The sequence below is a fragment of the Bidens hawaiensis genome, unplaced genomic scaffold (assembly GCF_021521415.1).
Source record: "Bidens hawaiensis isolate Kalapana, Puna unplaced genomic scaffold, B.hawaiensis_p1.1 tig00009820_1, whole genome shotgun sequence".
Lineage (NCBI taxonomy): Eukaryota > Viridiplantae > Streptophyta > Magnoliopsida > Asterales > Asteraceae > Bidens > Bidens hawaiensis.
Genome location: NW_027504985.1, coordinates 12,992 through 34,046, shown reverse-complemented (window position 1 = coordinate 34,046; position 21,055 = coordinate 12,992). Strand labels below are relative to the sequence as shown.

Below are 21,055 nucleotides of genomic sequence, written 5' to 3'. Positions count from 1 at the left end.
ATGATTTTACATTTATACTTTTCTGAACACTAATATGCCGGTTTTCACCGCATAATTACGTGAGGTCATTGCATGGGAAGGCGGTCCTACCCGCACGAACCCAAAACGTGACAAACCTTCACGCAGGTCAGTTGAAGGGGAAAAGTTCAATTCTCCCATTGAATGAAAGTGCCGGTCTATCCGCATGAATCATGAAAGGAAATTGAATAACCACCTATCAACAACCGCGCGTCGAACGGTTAAACTATGCAACACTGGTGACGGCATTCACATTACGTAAAGTCGTTGCGTGGGAAGGCGGTCCTACCCGCACGAACCCAATAACGTGGCAAACCTTCACGCAGGTCAGTTGAAGGAAAAGTTCAATTCTCCCATTAAATGAAAGTGCCGGTCTATCCGCATGAATCATGAAAGGAAACTGAACACTAACCTATCGACAACCGCGCGTCGAATGGTCCAAAACAAAATTCTTAAAAGGATGAGGAAAACCTACACGCAGGTCAGATAAGGGTAAAGTTTTGCCATCCTACTAAGTGCAAGTGACGGTTCTACCCGCACAATCACGAAAGAGGAAGCAAAACTTCACACCTATTATCAACCACGTTCAAAGGTTAACTTATCCTCAAAAGGTGAGGAAAACCTACGCGCAGGTCAGATAAGTGTAAAGTTTTGTCATCCTACTAAGTGCAAGTGACGGTCTTATCCGCACAATCACGAAAGAGGAAGCGAAAACTTTAATCCATTATCAACCACGTTCGAAGGTTAACTTATCCTCAAAAGGTGAGGAAAACCTACACGCAGGTCAGATAAGGGTAAAGTTTTGCCATCCTACTAAGTGCAAGTGACGGTCTTATCCGCACAATCACGAAAGAGGAAGCAAAAACTTTAATCCCTTATCAACCACGTTCAAAGGTTAACTTATCTTAATGCCTTAGAAATTTCGAAGGAAAACCTACACGCAGGTCAGATGAAGGCTAAAGTTTAGCCATCCTACCAAGTGCAAGTGACGGTTCTACCCGCACAATCACGAAGGAGGAAGCGAAACTTTAACCCATTATCAACCACGTTCAAAGGTTCTTATTCTAAACACTTGGAAAATTGCTAATTTAAACTAAGTATGCAAGTCATAAGTTTATAAAGCAAGGAACCCAAAGAAGGAAATAACAATCTTAGGTGAATGTTTTACCAGGACCAAAAGACGAGTGTATCCCGATGTGATGAATTTAGCCAGTAGTTAATTTTAAAAAATCGTTGGCCGTTAAAAAAAAAGTTCCATTGGCTGTAAATGAAATGTAATTTGTAGCAGAGGTGAGAGCGTATGAGATGTCCTTTTATTTTAAAAAATAAAATTAAATTACAAATGTAGCCCAAGAAGCCCAATAAAGTGGCCCACACCCATCTCTCTCGGCCCTAATGAATAACACCGGCTTTCGTCCTCTCCACCGCCGTATCGAAAACATCTGGCGAATTTTCCGGCCTGAGCCTGCAGTCGTGGTCATCACGCGCCTCCTCAATTTCATTATTTGATTCACAACCTCATCGTGTAAGTTCTTTATTCTTATATAGCTCTAACCCTGGCCTTTTAATTTTATCGTGAAATTTTGATAATAATTATTAATTAGGTTAAAATTCACTGATAATTCATAATTTCTTCGTGTTAACATAAATTAATGTAGTTTTGCGTCCAACGATTACTATTTTAAAGATCAAATGTTCGTTTAATACTTTAATGCATATGCTTGTTTACAATTTGTAAACCAGCCCGAGATTGACTCGTTTCGTGCTCTTTATTTTTTAAAGATTGAGCTCGGCTCGTGAGTCTTTTTTATTTTGAAGCTCGAGTTCAGGTGGATTTTTGTTTATTAATTTATACACATTTATAATTAATTTTATTTATATTGAGAAAACCTTTAATGAGAGCGTAAACTCGACTCGAGCTGCAGTAACTTAAATGAGTTGAAGCTTGGCTGTGCAGTGTGAAATTAATACATAGAAGTCCAAACGAGTTCAAAGTTAAAAATACACAAAGCTCGATAAGGCTTGATGATCTAAACAATCATCCCATACAAGGGTCGACCTCTGGCTCGATAACTAAACAAGCTTTATTTGAGGCTCGGCTCGAGCTTTTTATCGATCCGAGTAGCTCGTGAACCTCTAATGTCGTGTTTTCTGTTCTTCAGGAATACTGAATACTGAGTTTCTGGTGCATACATTCGGAATTTTATCAACGTTTTTAAATTTCGTGATTGTTCGAGATGATATGTAAAAGCAGTTGAATTCAAACATGAAGGTGCTTGTTACAAGCCGAGGTATAATCAGTTAACGAATCACATCTTTTTTTGATCAATCCGTTTACTAATTATCTGTTAATGCAGGTAAGTTATTCTACAATATTAATATTCTGTACGAGCGGTTATCATCTACGCGTATTATATCCCTCAATCTGCAACAAAGAGTCTGTTCTTCACTAAACAAAATCAATCATGAACACATTACAAGATTCGATGAAAAAAGACAGGCAGTCGATTCCGTGTGCCAGATATTAGAGGGCATATTAGAGGGCGGTCAATGGTCAACATCTTTGGAGAACACTTTACTAAAACATAAAGAAAGTGCACAACCCGATTTTGTTATTTCTGTTTTATGGAAGTTAAAAGATGTTAATCTCGCGTTAAGTTATTTCAAATGGGCCGAGAGAAAGACCGGTCAACCGCATTGTCCAGAAGCATACAACTCACTTCTTATGGTGATGGCAAGAAGTCAAACCTTTGGTCAACTCGAGCAAGTTTTCGAAGAAATGAATCGTGCCGGTTTTGGCCCGGGTAATAACACGTGTATCGAGTTGATCGCGAGCTGTGTCAAGAATAATAAGGTTAAACAAGCTTATGACATTATTCAGTTAATGAGAACGTTTAAGTTTCGGCCCGCGTTTTCCGCTTACACGACTCTTATAGGCGCCCTATCAACCGTGAATGAACCCAATCCCGATCTCATACTCACGTTGTTTCACCAAATGCAGGAGCTCGGTTATGAGGTACACGTGCATCTATTCACAACTGTGATACGTGTGTTTGCTAGATCTGGTCGGGTTGACTCGGCTCTTGCTTTGTTAGATGAAATGAGAAGCAATTATGTTGACGGTGATATTGTTTTATATAACGTGTGCATCGACTGCTTCGGTAAGGCGGGAAAAGTGGATATGGCTTGGAAATTCTTTCACGAAATGAAAGCTCACGGTATCATGCCGGATGATGTCACATACACTAGCATGATAGGTGTTCTATGCAAAGCTAATAAGCTCAACGAAGCCGTTGACTTGTTTAACCAAATGGAGCATAACAGGAAAGTCCCGTGTGCGTATGCTTATAACACTATGATCATGGGTTATGGGATGGCGGGAAGGTTTGATGAGGCGTTTAAATTACTTGAGAGGCAAAGATCGAAGGGCTCGATTCCGAGTGTCGTGGCGTTTAATTGTATTCTCACTTGTCTCGGGAAAAAGGGGAAAGTAGACGACGCGTTGAAGTTGTTTGAAGATATGAAGAAAGACGCGTCGCCTAATTTATCGACTTATAACATTGTTATCGATAATCTTTGTAAGTCGGGTAAGCTTGATATCGCGTTAAAGATTCGAGATTCCATGAAGGAAGTGGGCTTTTATCCGAATATCTTAACCCGTTAACATAATGATCGATTGGTTGTGTAAGTCACAACAACTCGATGCCGCGTGTGAAATATTTGAAAATCTTGATAATAATTGCCCGCCAACCGTTTACACGTATTGCTCGCTTATCGAGGGATTAGGTCGACATAACCGAATGGATGACGCGTATAAGTTATACGAACGGATGTTGGAAGCGGGTGTTACTCCAAACGTTGTCGTTTACACGTCTCTCATTAGAAACTTTTTTAAATTAGGACGAACCGAAGACGGTCACAAGGTTTATAAAGAAATGATCCGAACCGGGATCGTTCCCGATTTAACGCTTTTGAATACGTACATCGATTGCGTGTTTAAAGCGGGTGAAACCGAAAAGGGTCGGGTTTTATTTGACCAAATCAAGAACCACGGTGTCGTACCGGACGCGCGAAGCTACTCGATACTAATTCACGGGTTAATAAAAGCCGGGTTCGCACGGGAAACTTATAAAATATACAACACGATGAAGAAAACCGGGTGTGTTATGGATACACTCGCGTACAACACGGTTATTGACGGGTTTTGCAAATCGGGTAACGTTAACAAAGCGTACCAGCTTCTTGAAGAGATGAAAGTGAAGGGGTGTGCACCGACCGTGGTCACGTCCGGGTCGGTTATCGACGGGCTCGCTAAAATCGACCGACTCGATGAAGCTTACATGCTTTTCGAAGAAGCTAAATCTCAAGGTATTGTGTTAAATGTAGTTGTGTATAGTAGCCTTGTTGATGGGTTTGGTAAAGTAGGCCGAATTGATGAAGCTTATTTAATAATGGAAGAGTTAATGCAAAAAGGTTTAACCCCGAACGTGTACACGTGGAATTGTATGCTAGACGCGTTAGTAAAAGCCGAGGAAATCGATGAAGCACTCGTGTGTTTTAACTCGATGAAGGATTTAAAATGCATCCCAAACGCGATAACGTATAGTATAATAATAAACGGGTTGTGTAAAGTTCGAAAATTTAATAAGGCGTTTGTGTTTTGGCAAGAGATGCAAAAACACGGGTTGCAACCGAATGTGGTTACATATACAAGTATGATATGTGGGCTTGCACGGGCCGGAAACGTTTTGGAGGCTAACCGTCTTTTCGATAGGTTTAAGAAAAGTGGTGGTGTACCCGACTCGGCTTGTTATAATACTATGATTGAAGGGTTGAGTGCGTCGAATCGGGCGATGGAGGCGTACATGTTGTTTGAGGATACTAGGTTGAATGGGTGTTTTGTGTATCCTAGTACTTGTGTTGTACTCATGGATTCATTGCATAAGGCTGAGTGCCTTGAGCAGGCTGCAATTGTGGGTGCTGTTTTGAAGGAAACAGCTAAGGCTCAACATGCTTCTAGTTCTATGTAACATGTTTTTTTAACATTATATTGGTGTTTAGATCAGAATTATGTTTTAAGGTTATAAATTTTGAATCTTTTTAGTTATATTTGCTTTCTTGGATGTATACGTGTTGGATCAAATATACTGTTTCCTGGCTTTAATCATCTTAACGAAACCTTCGCCGGAAATCAGAATACGAAATCCAAACTCATATCTTCAGATGGCGTGTGACAAGGACGGATAGGGGTAAATACAATCTGGCATTGGCATTACTTCCGTGCATCTTGGAGACTCGACAGAACCCGAGACTGGCCAAGGATCCGGACAACATCGCACCCATTTGGGTCCATAATAATGATCTTGAACCAAGCTTAGGGTTTTATCCTTATCAAAATGGCCCGACAAGTCGACAACCCATCTGCATGACACTTCAAAATAATAGCATAAAAGCGACAAACTGTAAATCTGTTGAAGTTTTTCGCCTTTGATGATTTATCAGGTTGCATTGCTCGAGGAAGAGTTTCACAATCCGTTTTTGGATCACTTTTTTCGGGGTTAATATGAGGAAATCCGATCACTGTTCGAAAGTCGAAACTACCAATCGATTTTCCCAAACAGGAACTTCCGTTTCCTGTTCCCCGTAGCGACCCTTGAGGGATACACGGGCACACATCTGTGAATCCTGAAATGTGAAGTGTTAATCTTGATTAAAGGACTAGAATGGTAAATTAACAAAGTTAAAGGGTTAAAGATTAAAAGTTGGTGATAAAGATAATCAAGAGAAGAGATAAAGATGAGTTGTGAAGATAATTATTAGAATTAGAGACCGAGTTTATTTATTATTTAGTTGAGTATTGTTATAGGAATTTTGAGTTGGAATAGGAAACAAAATGAGGTGTAGCCGTGTAGGGGCAATGTAATATGTATGGTTTTCGTTCTTTATAATAATACTGTAAAGAGTTAAACAAGCTGTTCAAATATCGTATGTTTTGTGTTTTGAGTTTGTGGTCTGATTTCCAACAAAATGAGTATTTGTCATAAATAGAGAACCGATGAAAGGGCCCCGCTTCGCATGAGATCCGGTCCCCTTTAAGTCAAAAGTCCCCATGACCTTAACGCTCATGGCGATGACTGACGAGTAACAATTATTATACATGTCAGATATATAAATCAAGAGTAGTTAAGTTCTTGTTTTAGAGGAAATATATGAATTAAATTATTCATGATTTTATACATAGCTGATACTCATTTCTATAACTTCATCAGTAATACCAAGTCTTTCTAAATCGGTTACCAACGGCCTTCGAATCAGTCAACTCGGAATCACCAAACATGTATCATTCTGATTTATATTGATATTCATGTATTTTGTTATAAATGATATTTGACATATATAATCCCAAAAAAAATAATTTTCTTACTATTTAAAATTCCCGCATACTCCCCGCCTTGGCCGACCATTTGCAACTCCCAAGCCGACTGACCTGGGAGCGTCTAGCGAGTTCTGCAACCTTGATCTTGATAACATCAACATAACATCTTCACCTAGGGCTGTTACTTTTACCCGAAACCCGAAACCCAACCCGAGGAACCGTACCTTAACTAACCCAACCCGAAAAACTCAAACTCGAGAAAAGACAACTCGAACCTGAAATAATTTGAGTTGGTTCTTGGGTCTAATTTATGGGTTTCGGGTCAACCCGAATAAACTTTTCGTCTTAAAAACAAATATATTTTTGGGTATAATAGTATCCTTAGCCACTAAAGTGATCATAATATGCCCAAATCGACTATTCGCATTCCACATATTATGGATCGATTGTTTATAGTTTATTTATATTTTCGGTTTATGACTAATAGCAACATAATCGAACAATCAAATCACTTCCGATTGAAGACGATTATGGTTGAAGTTTGTTAAAGTTTACTATTTTCTTCATTTGTTTTTTAGCTGGTTATGTTGGTTTATTAATTGGTTATTTACGTTACGAGCAAAAAAGAATATATTGCTGTAATTTTAGCATCGTGTTAAAAAATTCTTCTGTTTTTTTTCTATAATACTTGAAACCCGATTAACCCAACCCGAAAAAACCCAAACCCAATTACCCGAACCCGAAACAACAGTAAGAGATTTGGGCTGAATTTCGGGTCAAGATTTAAAACTTTGAAACCTGAAAAACCCAAAACCTAAAAAACAAACCCGAAGACACCCCTACTTTCACCGTAGTTCTGCACCGGCCTCCCGAGTGAATCACAAAAGTACAAAACAATTGTTGGTATAAAAAGTGTTACTAAGTTTTCCAATCACGTTTTATCTACACGGTCTACCTTCTAGTCTTCTACATTGGCACATGTTTGAGGATTTTAAGAAAGATGGAATCATTTATTTGAATATTAAATAACATGTGTGTTGAAAGTATAAACTAATTTAACATGAGTTCTTTACTCAATTTAGAAAGTATAGTTTATATCTAGCACATATATTTCTAATGTCAAGTATTTAATTGTGTCAAAGTCAATCGTTGTACTTAGGACTGGCATATTTTGTATACCCGTACACGAGACACGAACACGAAATGTGTATATCTATACACGACACGAAATCTTATCGGGTACCTGCATCCCAAACACGAACACAAACCTGTTACTACCTGGTATACACGATAAAACACGATAATACATGATAAGAGTTGTTTAGAAACACATATTTGACAACCTGTTTAGTGGAACAAAAGTCGTCAAAAGTTCATAAAAGTCTTAAAATAAAGCATATATTAATCCATGATCCTTAACGATGAGGCAGCCAGCTATGACGACTGGAGGAAGCACCAGCGACTGCGGGGGCGGAGTTCAGAGGTGGTGTTTATGGCCGGAGTTCAGAGGAGGAGCTGATGGCCGAAACGGGAATGTCGTGAGTGGTGACGGCTGAGAAACATAGAGTGAAAATGTTTTACGAATTTAGGGTTTAGGATAAATTATAATTATATTGATATTTAATTATAAAAATCTAACCAGTTAACTTAACATGTACTTAACAGGTAAACATGTATTTTACCTGTTTAGACAAAGAAATTTAACAGGTAAATTCTTGTCTACTTGTTTAAGTACACGAAACTGTTAAAGCCTTAGCTGTTACCTGTTAAAATCGCGTAGGTACGTGTCATGTATTCGTGTCTCGTGTATAAATTGTCAACCCTAGTTGTACCGTTTCTTAAACGATGCATCCTTTAAGATATAGGGGTTTAGATACCCAAAGCTATGTACGAACACAAATACATCAACACAAAACATACTATTACATAACCATAGATTTGTTTACCACAACAAAGTATTACAACACAAAAACAAATTGGTCAAATGTTTACATGACCACGAACGATATCGAAAAGAAAACAAGCAAAAAAGATAATTATTCTCATTGACACGAAACCAACAACATAATTATTCTTTATTCATGTTACATATTTGTGGCTTCTACTTCTTAGTGAACCAGAAAACACCTTCTTTCTCATTGTCTTCTTTAATAAATAGACACTCTTTTGTCTCCCTAAAGAGTGCCTTTAGAATTGGAGTATCATCATAGTTGTAGTACTCACCCAAAACCGGTTTGATAGCTTGTGTAGCCTCAACTATATGATAATGTGGAATGGAAGAAAACAAATGGTGAACCACATGCGCATTCGGTTCATCATGGAAGACGGTGTTCAAGATCCCGTAGTCCCTGTCAACAGTCGCTAAAGCACCTCTTAACCAATCCCATTCTCGTGAATCGTAGTGAGCGACCGAGGGATGGACATGGTTTAGATAAGTGAACAAGATGAAAATCATGGTCATAACCAACAAGGGACCACCATACACGTTAAATAGCCATTGGAAACCGGTTTTTAGACCAATTCGGTAAAGGCCATAGAGAGCCGAAACAACTCCAACATCGGTTAGGAAGACTTGAGCGCGTTCGCTATCGTTGAAGATAGGACCTAATGGGTTAAAGTGGCTTGGTAAGCCTTCATATATCCTGCCATGAAGATTGAATGTAAAGTACCCGTAGTATCCAAACAATAACCGAAATATAGCGAGTACAACATTCCCTATTGGGTTGGAAATAGCCTCAGCAAACCATGTGTCCTTCTTGAGCTTAGGTACCCATGTTTCATCCTTTTCGAGTGAACTAGTATTCGCATGGTGAGTACGGTGACTGTATTTGAAAGAGAAGTATGGAGTGAGGAGAAGAGAGTGAAACACGAGGCCAACGGTGTCATTAAGCAAAGGATATTCGCTAAAGGCGCCATGACCACAATCGTGGACGATATTCCATAAGCCTACCATAACGCATCCTTGAGCGAACCAGTAAACCGGCCATGCTATGTAAGAAAAGGGGTGTGGGAGGATGGAAATGTAATTGTTTGAAATATAGTAGAGAGTGTACATTATGCACAAATCGCGGTATAGGTAGTAGAAGGAGGTGGCAAGAGATGGTTTGAAACAGTGTGGTGGTATTGCTTTCTTTAGATCAGCAACCCCGAATGGTGGTTTCTCGGCTGGAGCGTGTTTAAACACGTCCCTTTTCGTCGAGGATTCGCTCATTCTACCACCGGCTCCCATTGATTCTATTGAAACCTAAGAGCCTGAAAAAAGATTAAATGATTAGGAAAATATTCATATATATATATATAAATATATTTGATCTTATTAAAGATATAAGATGCATACCTTTGAGAATTATCTCTTGCCTTTGCAGCTTGATAGCTTCAAAATGGACACAATACATATATATAGGCAAGCATACTAAATGAGACAGTGTTTTAGAATGCTTTGATAAAAGTAGATGTAACTTATATGTCAAATATGGTGGGCTCATGAGTTGGAAGATGATGTGGTGGTGGAACCCATTTTCAACAAATTATGTTTTGAATTTACATGTTAAAATAAATGAAACGAATTATATTTTAATTAAAAAGATATTCTTTGAACAAAGAAAGTAATTATATACGATCAAAGTTACAAGGGGTGGTTGATGTCGTACAAAATACTTATATTTGTTATTTATTATTATTATTATTATTATTATTATTATTATTATTATTATTATTTCGGAGTTGGATGTTTATTGTATAATCACTTATCATTGTTTTCATTTTCTAAAACATAAATCATATTGGGTTGAATCAAGACCTATTTTTATTTTTTCCATACAGTTATTGAAGAAACACCAAGTTACCCCGGCAGATTACGGATGATCTAAGGGTTAAGTAGATGTTTCCCACGAGGGTTAGGTCCGGCAAAGATAGTTATTCCTCTGATGACCTGCAAAACAGACACCGTTAGCTCGTCACTGAGAAGGGGGGGGGGGTACCTCCTTGTGACCACCCTCCGGCGTGAGAATCAGACTAGATTGCTCTTGAATATAAGTGTATATTAAGAGAAATTGCTAGAGCAGATATCAGATAATATATGGAGATATAAGATAATGATACCGTTCCAAGGTGTTGGAGTATTTATAGCCGAAGGTAGGTTTCCAAGCAGGTACAGCCAGCTGTATACTATTCCTTTTCTACCAACTGTGGGCTACGCACGTGCCATGCTGGTTGTTGGTGGGTAGGCAGCGGCTGATAGTGACATGGCCGGCTGTGTACTATTCCTTTTCCACCAACTGCAGGCTATGTACGTGCCACAACAAGGGTTGGTGAGTAGGCAGCGGCTGATAGTGACATTTTGTACTAGAGCGTGCTCCTACTCGTACTGTTGTCGGTGAGCTGTCACCCTGTGATTGGTTCATGGGCTGCTTTGGTCAGATCTTGTCTATTTTGTTCATACCTTGGCAGGTATAGTGCAAAAGATCTTCCAGAAGCGTACGGACTGGCTCATTTGGGCGGGAGTATTCCCGCCTTGCTCATTCCTTCAGGTGACATTACTGAATTATTGAGTTAGTGCCTTGTGCGTGTAGCCTTGCTATTAGTGCGGGTAGCCTTCCCTGATGGCTTGTATCCGCAGCTGCGGGAACAGGCGGGGTACTTCACCATTGGGAGGCTTTTCCTGCGGGAACAGCTTGCGTACTGCGCGTAAGGACGTCATCTCTGAGCATGGTGGGTCCTGCGGATCCAGTTGGTCTTTGCGCAGACGTCCCTAAGGTGAGTCTTGCGGGTCCAACTGCGCAGACGTCCCTCTTTAAGGTGAGTCTTGCGGGTCCAACTGGGTTCTGCTGGGACCTACCTCTTCAAGTCCCCCCAGTCCAATGTTCTTCTCATGAATTGTTAATAAGTGAGGTGAACTTTTGGACTTAAGCAAGGGGTTTCGAAAAGGGTTTAGTTTTAAGGTTCTCCGTGGGGATTCTTCCCGCGGGTTTCCTAATGTCACGCAGAATTTCCCACTTTTCTGCTTGATCTTTGGGTATGATGCGGGTAGGTGTGTAACCTCCTCGCAAGTCAGGAGCGTTGAGTTTCAGTTGTATAGGTTCTCCACGAGGTTTTGGTAGTTTTAGACATAGTGATCAATTATGTTTAAACAACCAATTCCATCTTGGAGCATCAAACAATCTAGTTCTCAATGTTCCCGCTATGCGGGGATGTTATATCCCTTTCCACAAGCATGGCCCAGAAGATCCTTCTTGGTTTCAATTCCCTGCGAGTGCTAAGTATGTGAAGGGTTTCGCCTTGACATTGTACCCGCACTCGTCTTATAGTTACTTCCAAGGTATTCTTGGCTTCAATTCCCTGCGGTGCTAAGTATGTGAAGGGTTTTGCCTTGACACTGTACCCGCACCCGTCTTATAGTTACTTGGTTGCCAAGGTATTCTTGGCTTCAATTCCCTGCGGGTGCTAAGTATGTGAAGGGTTTTGCCTTGACACTGTACCCGCACCCGTCTTATAGTTACTTGGTTGCCAAGGTATTCTTGGCTTCAATTCCCTGCGGGTGCTAAGTATGTGAAGGGTTTTGCCTTGACACTGTACCCGCACCCGTCTTATAGTTACTTGGCTACCAAGGTAAGGGGGTGTATTCCCTCTTATTTTTGAATCTTTTTGAATAATTTTGAAATTCGAAGAGTTGGTGAAAGGATAAGAACAGTCCAACTGTTGAAGGGACGTCAGCGTGGTGTGACGGTTTCTTCTGACAGTTTCAGGACGTGCATGAAGTTATGGCGACGTGACAGTATATGGTCATTCCAGACGCTTTTTCAGGCGCGTGGGCGCGAGTTTTCGGGCGCATGGGCGCGAAGTTTACGGCACGCGTTCTGTCAACAGCTGTTGTCAGCGTGCTCTTTCCACGTGTCATAGTTTCATTGCACCTGCGCTTTCCTCTCTCCTCCGCATTAAATTCATCGTATTTATTGCGATGAGTATATAAAGGGAGGAGAGGATGCATCTCAACTCACAGTTTCACTTCTTCTTCTAAGCGATTTCCGGCGAATACTCTAACTTTTCCGTCGAGCATTCTCCTGAAATCGTTCTTTCATACCTCCAAGATGTCTTCTACTCATGATCCTGAGGCTACTGCCGAGGAGTCTGACGTGTACACGGAGAACCCGATGTCAGCGTCTGACAAGGACGATAAGAGTACTGCTGGCGAGTGCCAGTGTGCTCTTTCCGTCGACCTGTATCACTACATCGTCAAGAAGTTCATGCTCGAGCCTTTCGAGCCTGAGTTTCCTGAGCCTTACCAGACGGTGTACGATGCCCCCAAGGGCAAGATAGGGGTGTATACTGCATTCTTCATCTATGGGAATCTCAGGTTCCCGTTGATGAAGTTTGTGTACCGTGTTCTGGAGAAACACGGTGTACATTTGACGGAGGTGCACCCGATGGCGATCGCAAAGGTTCGCCACTTTGAATGGGTGTGCCACATTCTGGGCGTTGAGCCTCGCGTCGACCGCCTGATGACCTTCTACTCCTGGAGGTGCATCCAGGGCTGGTATACCCTGATTACTCGGATCAAGGGTTTGAAGATCTGTGCTACCGAGCGCAGTCTTCGGTCTTGGAAGCGGGAGTTCTTCTATATCTCTGCCCGTGTCGTCCCCATAGCGATGACATTCAAGAACGGGAGGGCACTCCCCAACCTCCACGCCTCCAACTACCAGTAGGCGGAATGGTTTACCAAGATCTCCCGGATCCAGACTCCGGTTTACCGCTTTGCGGAGTCTGGGATGGTGATGTTTGGGATGAGCCGGGTATGGAAGGATGCCGGTTCTGAGTCTCCGCAAGTACCCATCATCCTCGAATACGGTTTGAACTCTATCCCTTACGGTATGCTCCATCTCTTTTTGCTGATTTAGGGTTTTTCTTCTAACTGCTTTTCTGTTTATTTTCAGAGGGGAACAATTTGCAGTCGCTTCTGCAACCGCGTGAGAGCGGTGGTCCCGCTCGGTTGGGTACTCGTGCACTCGACGAGAACGAGTTGCCCATCTTGGAGCAAACGGCGGATCGGTTTGTGGAGGTCTACCCACCAGGCCACGAAATTCTGAGCGCCACGCGGCCAGGTAAGGGTTTCATTAACCCTCGCCCTCTTCATGCTCAAACCTCTGCTGGAGTTTCTCTAATTTTGTCATCTTCTGATGAGGAATCCGCAGACGGTCCTTTCTTCGTGAGGAAGAAGAAAGCTGTCGGCGTGAAGGGCAAGGCGAAGGTTGCCTCCACTGCCGATCAGGGGAACCGGTCTGACTCGGAGACCGAAAGTGAGGAGGCGGCGGGGAACCCTGGTGGTGGTGAGACAACTGTCTCGGAGGTTGAGACAGCTGCCACATCCGCGCGACCAAGTTCTACGACGGTGACTGGCGTGAAGAGGCCAGTTCCATCGGGTTCGTCCCCGCCCGTCAGAACCTTCAAGATTAAGAAAACTCGTAAGTACTTTTTATCTTACCCGCAATTCTTTTCGCCATTGTTTTTAATATCTTGTCTTCATACAGGCGTGGATGTTACCGCATTCCAAAGTGATGCGGGAAGGAGCAGTTCTGGACCCACGACGGTATGTTTGGTCAACCTACCCGAGGCGATGACCCAGGCAGCTGCGCCTGTTTGCAGCATTGGTTCAGTTGCTCATCCGGTTGAGGCAACTGTTCCAACTGTAACGTCCTCTCCGCCGGCTGTCAGTGCCATATTCACTGCATCCTTCACTGAGCCGGTGGTGATTGTTTCTGCGGGCTCCTCTGCAGCAGCGGCCACGGTTGTGAGTTCACCTCCAGTGAGTTCACCTCCGATGGTCTCTACCGCGGCGGCTTCAACCGTGCATCCGGCACCGGCGACTACCTCGTCCCCGGCCGGTTCAGCAGGTATGTTCAGGGTTGGGGCTTCTAGCCAATCTCTGCCTCCTTCCCATCTGCCTGACCTCTTGGATGGATATCCCTTAGGTTCGGGTGATGGGTTTGGCGGCTATCGGCCTGTTGTCGACCCTACAGGTGCGTAGGGTTATTTTGGCCTTTTTTTTTTAACTGTTTTTTGTTTTTACAGTGTCGGATTCTAATGAGGTGTATGTTCCACGGTGGAACATCCGCCGAGGAACAACCCTTCGGACAGCTGTGGACTGCGTCGAGTGGGCGCGTCATGCCGCCCCAAGTGGTGCGTTGGGGGAAGCTATGTCTAGCTACCAGGAGGGTAGGCTGACGAACGAGCTTCGGATTCTCCTTGCCCGGATGCAGCCGCGCGTCGAGTTGCTTTGTCGTGAAAACGACAAGTTAAAGACGGCGCGTAGCCAGGAAGTGGCTCAAGCGTGGGCTATCCGGGAGGAGAACAGGAGACTTTCCGTCGTTGCTGCGGAGAAGGAAAAGGCCTTCAAGGCCCTCGAGGTTGAAGTTCAGGCCCGGCTCGAGGCCCGTTCCAAGGCTACCCAAGCTGTTAACGAACTGCTTAGGTTGGCTAAGGAAACTGCGCGGAACGCGACCGAGAGGGCCACCAAAGCTGAAGCCATTGCTGAGCCTCTGCGCACCGAGAATGAGGAGCTTAAAGCCAAACTAGAGAGGCTCCAGCAGGCTCATGATGCCTTGGCCATGGAAGACGCCAAGAAGCTTCAAGAGATCTTGGACCAGAGGGGTATGCTTGACCATACTGAGCGTAAGCTGAAGGGCGTTGAAGAGGCTGCTGCTAAGGAAGTGTTGCTTGCCAACCTTAACAAAAATGAAGCCGAACGCGCCCGCAACCAAGCTCAAGCTGCCCTCCAGGAAGCTCTGATCACCAAGGAATGGCTTTTACGAGAAGCGTTGTCTCAGGTATGCGTAGCTTCATAATGTCTTTACGATTTTCTTTATACTTAGAAAAGTTTTTGATACATATATTTTTTTTTGTAGGTTGTGCATCGGATCTTCACGAACACAACTTATGACGATGCCATGAGCGCAACCCTCAATGCTTCTCATGAGGATGGGGAAAAGGCTGGTTTCTTGCTTGGTCTGGGGTTTGTTGAGAAGGGCATCCCGCCTTCCAACTTCCCTCTTTATGACGTGGACACTGAAGCTGCCTATGACCAAGCAGTGAACCAGTATGCTGCCTTCACGCATCCAGTGGTGGAGAAGGTGAACGAAATTGCTGCTGCTGATGATGGGCTAACCATTCTCAAGACTTTCCTTAAACTGCCACAGCCAACTGATGGTGCGGGTACAAGTGGGTTTGGAGGGAGTGGTCCTGAAGTTTGAACCTTGAGATCCCTTCCCACCGTTAGGATAGATTTATATTTCTGTAGGCGGGTAGACACCCGGCCATTCTTGTAATGTTTGAATTTTTTTATGAAATATAAATGTTTGTGCGGGTAGGACCGCCACTTTCACTGGATGACTTGCTTTATAAACGTTATATGACTTGCTCATGCATATTATAATTTAATTTGGCACTTGTTTTGCCTCATAAACAATATATGATTCGCTCGTGCATACTTTAGTTGAACTTAGCAATTTTCCAAGTGTTTTGAATAAGTTAACCCTTCGACGCGTGGTTGTCAATAGGTTAGTGTTCAGTTTTCTCTATCATGATTGTGCGGGTAGGACCGTCACTTTCATTTAGTGGGATGACCAACCTTTACCTATAACTGACCTGCGTGAAGGTTTTCGTTGAAATTTTTTGCCGTTTTTTGTGTTTATGCGGGTTTTACCGCCGTCCGCACGCAGCGACTTCCCCTCTTATTTATGCGGTGAATACCGGCATCAGTGTTTTGAATAAGTTAAACCTTTCGACGCGTGGTTGTCAATAGGTTAATGTTCAGTTTCCTCTCACATGATTGTGCGGGTAGGACCGTCACTTTCATTTAGTGGGATGACCAAACTTTACCTATAACTGACCTGCGTGAAGGTTGTCCTCATCTCTTAGAAATTTTTGCCGTTGTGTTTATGCGGGTTTTGCCGCCGTCCACACGCAACGACTTATTTCCCCACTTATTTATGCGGTGAATACCGGCATATCAGTGTGGAAAGTTCATAAGTATAAATGTAAGACCATCAGCGTCAATGTAATAAGGAGAATCATTTCCATTAGAAGTGGCTCTGGGCCTTTTCTTTACAAGTTTGGAATTGATCTACATGCAACCTGTGTAATTGAGCTCCCTTCCATGTTCTTGGGATGGGGGTGTCATCGAGCCTTTCGAGCCGATATGCACATGGTTCGGAATCTCGTTGTTTACGCAGTATGTAGTCTCCAACATTGAAGCTGCAGTTTCATTCGTGTTTTCCCCAACTGGGGTTCTACACGCATTAGCCTGCTCAGCGTTCATTGCGCCACGAGGTGCGTGGGTTTCCCATCTATGACAAATGCTTCGACTACGTCCTTCAAGTCTAAGCATTCCTCGGTGGTGTGGCCTTTTGTCCTGTGGAAGTCACAGGATTTGCTTTGATCAGCGTTTGGACGCTGTCGGATAATTGGAGCCTCTGGCCATGGGAGCCTCTCGGTGGCGAATATTTCGGTGACGCTTTTGGTGAGTGGCGTCCATCTGGAGTTCCGGTTCAACTGCATGTTATCCTTTCCGCCTAATCGAGGGTGTGAGCCGAATGAGGTGTCAAAGTTTACCCTTGACTGCCAAATGCCTAGCTTCCTCTTTTTGTTTAGTCGGACGGTAAGGACGTTGTTTTCTCTTGTTTTCTGAGTGTAGAGGTTTGTGCTCTGGGGAAGATCTCTACCCAGTTGCTTTTCCGTTTCCGCGAAGCGTTTAGCTGCTGTCATGATGGCATCCCATGTGGATGGCATGCCGTCTTTACCCGTCAATGTGCGGATAAGCTCTGGGTATTCGGCGCCTTGGATGAAAGCTGCACGAACAAGATCTTCGCTTATGGTGCCCAGACTCAGTTTCTTTGAATTGAAGCGCGTGATGAAGTTTAGTAAAGACTCATCTTCTTCTCGGATGCAGTTGAGGATCGTCCATTGCTCTTCGGTATACTTTCTTTGTTGACTGAAGTGTTGGCTGAACTTTTGCTGGAAGTCAGCCCAATCGTAGATGTGGTGGACCGGTAGACGGTCGAACCACGCTCTGGCTGCCCCAACAAGCGTCATTTGGAACATATAACACCACGTGGGTTCCGTCCAATTGCTGACGGTTGCCCCCGCTATGAATCTGTTCAAATGATCGTCTGGGTCAGATATACCATCATAAGTGCCGATGTTGGACATCTGTTTAGCACTCTTCAGGGCGATTGCTTCCGCAATATCCCTTGCAAACTTGGACGTTCCCGCTTTTGCAACAGTCGGTCTAAAGGTTTTGGAGAAGTCACGTGGGTTTCCCCCCGCGTTCCTTTGTTTGAAGGTTTCTCCAAAATTCCTTCTTGGTTGGAAGTCCGTTTCCTTACGCTTCCCTTTCGCCCTATGGCGAGGGTTTGCGTCGCTGTCGGACTCCGAATCATCGTCCCAGTACTCGCACTCATTGCTCATGTTGAGCTGTTGTCGAGTGCTTCCGAATTCGTCAGCCTGTTGGAGTGAACGTAAGCGTTCATCCAACTCAGCTTTGAATTCCTTCTGCCGTGCTTCCGCCCACGCTTTAACTTGATCAAGTGTTTGGCGGGGGAGCTTCGTCTGTCGTCTTTCCACCTAGGTATCAATGAATCCCAGGGGAGGATTTACTGCACTTGCCCCGGATTGGGTAACCGGGGTAGTGTTCGTAAAATTTGTGTACTCGCCGGTGTTCCCTCCAGTAGCTGGGGTTGTGGTTACTGGAGTTTCTTGGTCACTCGTTGGCCTTGGCAACGGAGTAACCTTAACCATCTTTCCAGAAGTTTTGAAAAAACTGAAAAAGAATTAGTTCTAGCTTTTATGCACGGATGGCGCCAATGAAGAAACACTAAGTTACCCAAGCAGATTACGGATAATCTGGGGGTTAAGTAGATGTTTCCCACGAGGGTTAGGTCCGGCAAAGATGGTTATTCCTCTGATGACCTGCAAAACAGACACCGTGAGCTCGTCACTGAGAAGGGGGGGGTACCTCCTTGTGACCACCCTCCGGCGTGAGAATCAGACTAGATTGCTCTTGAATATAAGTGTATATTAAGAGAAATTGCTAGAGCAGATATCAGATAATATATGGAGATATAAGATAATGATACCGTTCCAAGGTGTTGGAGTATTTATAGCCGAAGGTAGGTTTCCAAGCAGGTACAGCCAGCTGTATACTATTCCTTTTCTACCAACTGTGGGCTACGCACGTGCCATGCTGGTGGTTGGTGGGTAGGCAGCGGCTGATAGTGACATGGCCGGCTGTGTACTATTCCTTTTCCACCAACTGCAGGCTATGTACGTGCCACAACAAGGGTTGGTGAGTAGGCAGCGGCTGATAGTGACATTTTGTACTAGAGCGTGCTCCTCCTCGTACTGTTGTCGGTGAGCTGTCACCCTGTGATTGGTTCATGGGCTGCTTTGGTTAGATCTTGTCTATTTTGTCCATACCTTGGCAGGTATAGTACAAAAGATCTTCCAGAAGCGTACGGACTGGCTCATTTGGGCGGGAGTATTCCCGCCTTGCTCATTCCTTTAGGTGACATTACTGAATTATTGAGTTAGTGCCTTGTGCGTGTAGCCTTGCTATTAGTGCGGGTAGCCTTCCCTGATGGCTTGTATCCGCAGCTGCGAGAACAGGCGGGGTACTTCACCATTGGGAGGTTTTTCCTGCGGGAACAGCTTGCGTACTGCGCGTAAGGACGTCATCTCTGAGCATGGTGGGTCCTGCGGATCCAGTTGGTCTTTGCGCAGACGTCCCTAAGGTGAGTCTTGCGGGTCCAACTGCGCAGACGTCCCTCTTTAAGGTGAGTCTTACGGGTCCAACTGGGTTCTGCTGGGACCTACCTCTTCAGTTATAAATTATGTTTTGTTCAAGAAATTAAACCTTGATTAATTTATTTTTAACCTTTTGAAGAAGAAATTCACGTCAAATGAATAATAAAAAGAAAAAGATAAATCTTTGAAAATAAATTCCTACGAAATGAAAAAAACATGTCAAATTAAAAAAATGTTCGAAATAAATTTGAGAGTTAATACTTTTAAATTATGCTTACATGTGCTTTTTTTTTATTAAAAAAAAAGTTGCAAAGAATTTACTTATATTTCCAATTTATTTCTACATGTCTCTACTAATCATAAATATGCCTGTAGACCACATAAAATGTCAACATTATTGAAATTCCAAATCAGTTTAGTTTTTGTCACATAATTAAAAAGACAAAAAACTTGTAGTTGTGTGCAACTGCTCAATTAACAAATCAGACTTGCATGTTTATTAATTGGTTACGTTATCTCAAATAAAATATCATTCACGCTACATGTGCGGTGCAGGATTTCATTTTCAACTCAAGATGGTATAACATGGTCATGAAATTTATTTATATGCTTTTATAAACACAAATTTATTTTCAGATAACTATTTAGTACCAACATGCATAACCCTAGTATACTTCCACACTTGAATTTCGGATATCTAATTAACTTAATTTGGCATAAGAAAAACTTATATGAAACAATGTTTTTGTCTCGTCTTACTTTAACGACTAACACATATGCCCTGTGTATCTACTTATAAATCTACACCTTTTTTTCCACACATGACTTGTAGTCCAAGAGGCAACTTATAGCTTCTTTAAGTTTTGTAGAGGCTGAATATCGTTCCATTCCACGAATTACGGAAAAATTAGCTTCGTTAACTCGATTGTTTTTTGACTTTCAAGTCCATGCTCTTACTTTTATTCCCCTCAAATGTGATAGTTAATTAGTTTCTATAAAAACTAGTTTTCCATGAGCAGACTAATTTAGCACATTGAGACAGTATGTCATTTTATTCAAGAAAAACTACAAAAGTTTGACTTAATTGACTAACACATATACAATTGATTAGCTTGCTAATTTACGTACAAAGGGTGAGGCTCGTCATAAATAAACAACTCTGATTTTGATGTTGGGGTTTAGGGTTGGGGGGTGTCAGTAGCATATGAATGCTACGTATGAAGCTCAAGGCTCATCGTAGCAAATGGATCATCTGCAACAACAAAGTGTTATGTAGCTTAGAGTGTCATATTTAACCGTGCTATGTTAGCTAGCACTTAATGCTTTATGTTTTACAATTCAAGATGGTTTAATGAGAATTAGAAAATACCTAATTCTCTCTCTCTCTCTCTCTCTCTCTCTCTCTCTCTCTCTCTCTCTCTCTCTCTTACACGAAGCCTCATTTTCATAGGAAGGGGCACAAACCCGTGAATGTGTTCCTGGATCCATGGGGGACAAAGCAGACAAAATCATGGTGCGTTCATGATATTAATTTTAGAAGAATTTACATATATCCTCTTATTTAAACACTTAATTACATACATACGTAACCTAAAATTTAAATTATATATATGGCCTTCTTTAATAAAATTACATATTATGACAAAGTTACCCTACTAAATTTACAACAATATACATGTTCTAATTATTGATTGCCGCCCAATTTATGCAACACAATTCTTATTCTCCCAGAACTTTAGTTTTCACTGGATCCATGGATCAACCAGTTGATTCCAAGCAATCCCAAGTTCTTGCGATTGTTTCTCCTCCAAGGTTCGGGGTTTTCTTTTATTTATTTATTTTGCATCGACGGTTCCACCATTGGTTTTC

At 42.6% G+C, this 21,055-nt stretch overlaps 2 pseudogenes across 2 annotated transcripts; one reads left to right on the top strand and one right to left on the bottom strand.

Moving 5' to 3' along the window:
- Positions 1 to 2,252: 2,252 nt before the first annotated feature.
- LOC143609704 (uncharacterized) lies at positions 2,253 to 5,268 on the top strand (annotated as a pseudogene). The gene is made up of 2 exons (XR_013149463.1): positions 2,253 to 2,309; positions 2,376 to 5,268. The product of XR_013149463.1 is annotated as an uncharacterized LOC143609704 (transcript).
- A 3,123-nt stretch (positions 5,269 to 8,391) lies between these two features.
- LOC143609708 (delta(12)-fatty-acid desaturase pseudogene) lies at positions 8,392 to 9,776 on the bottom strand (annotated as a pseudogene). The gene is made up of 2 exons (XR_013149465.1): positions 9,732 to 9,776; positions 8,392 to 9,646 (listed from the first exon to the last, which is right to left on the bottom strand). The product of XR_013149465.1 is annotated as a delta(12)-fatty-acid desaturase pseudogene (transcript).
- Between the last annotated feature and the right edge of the window lie 11,279 nt (positions 9,777 to 21,055).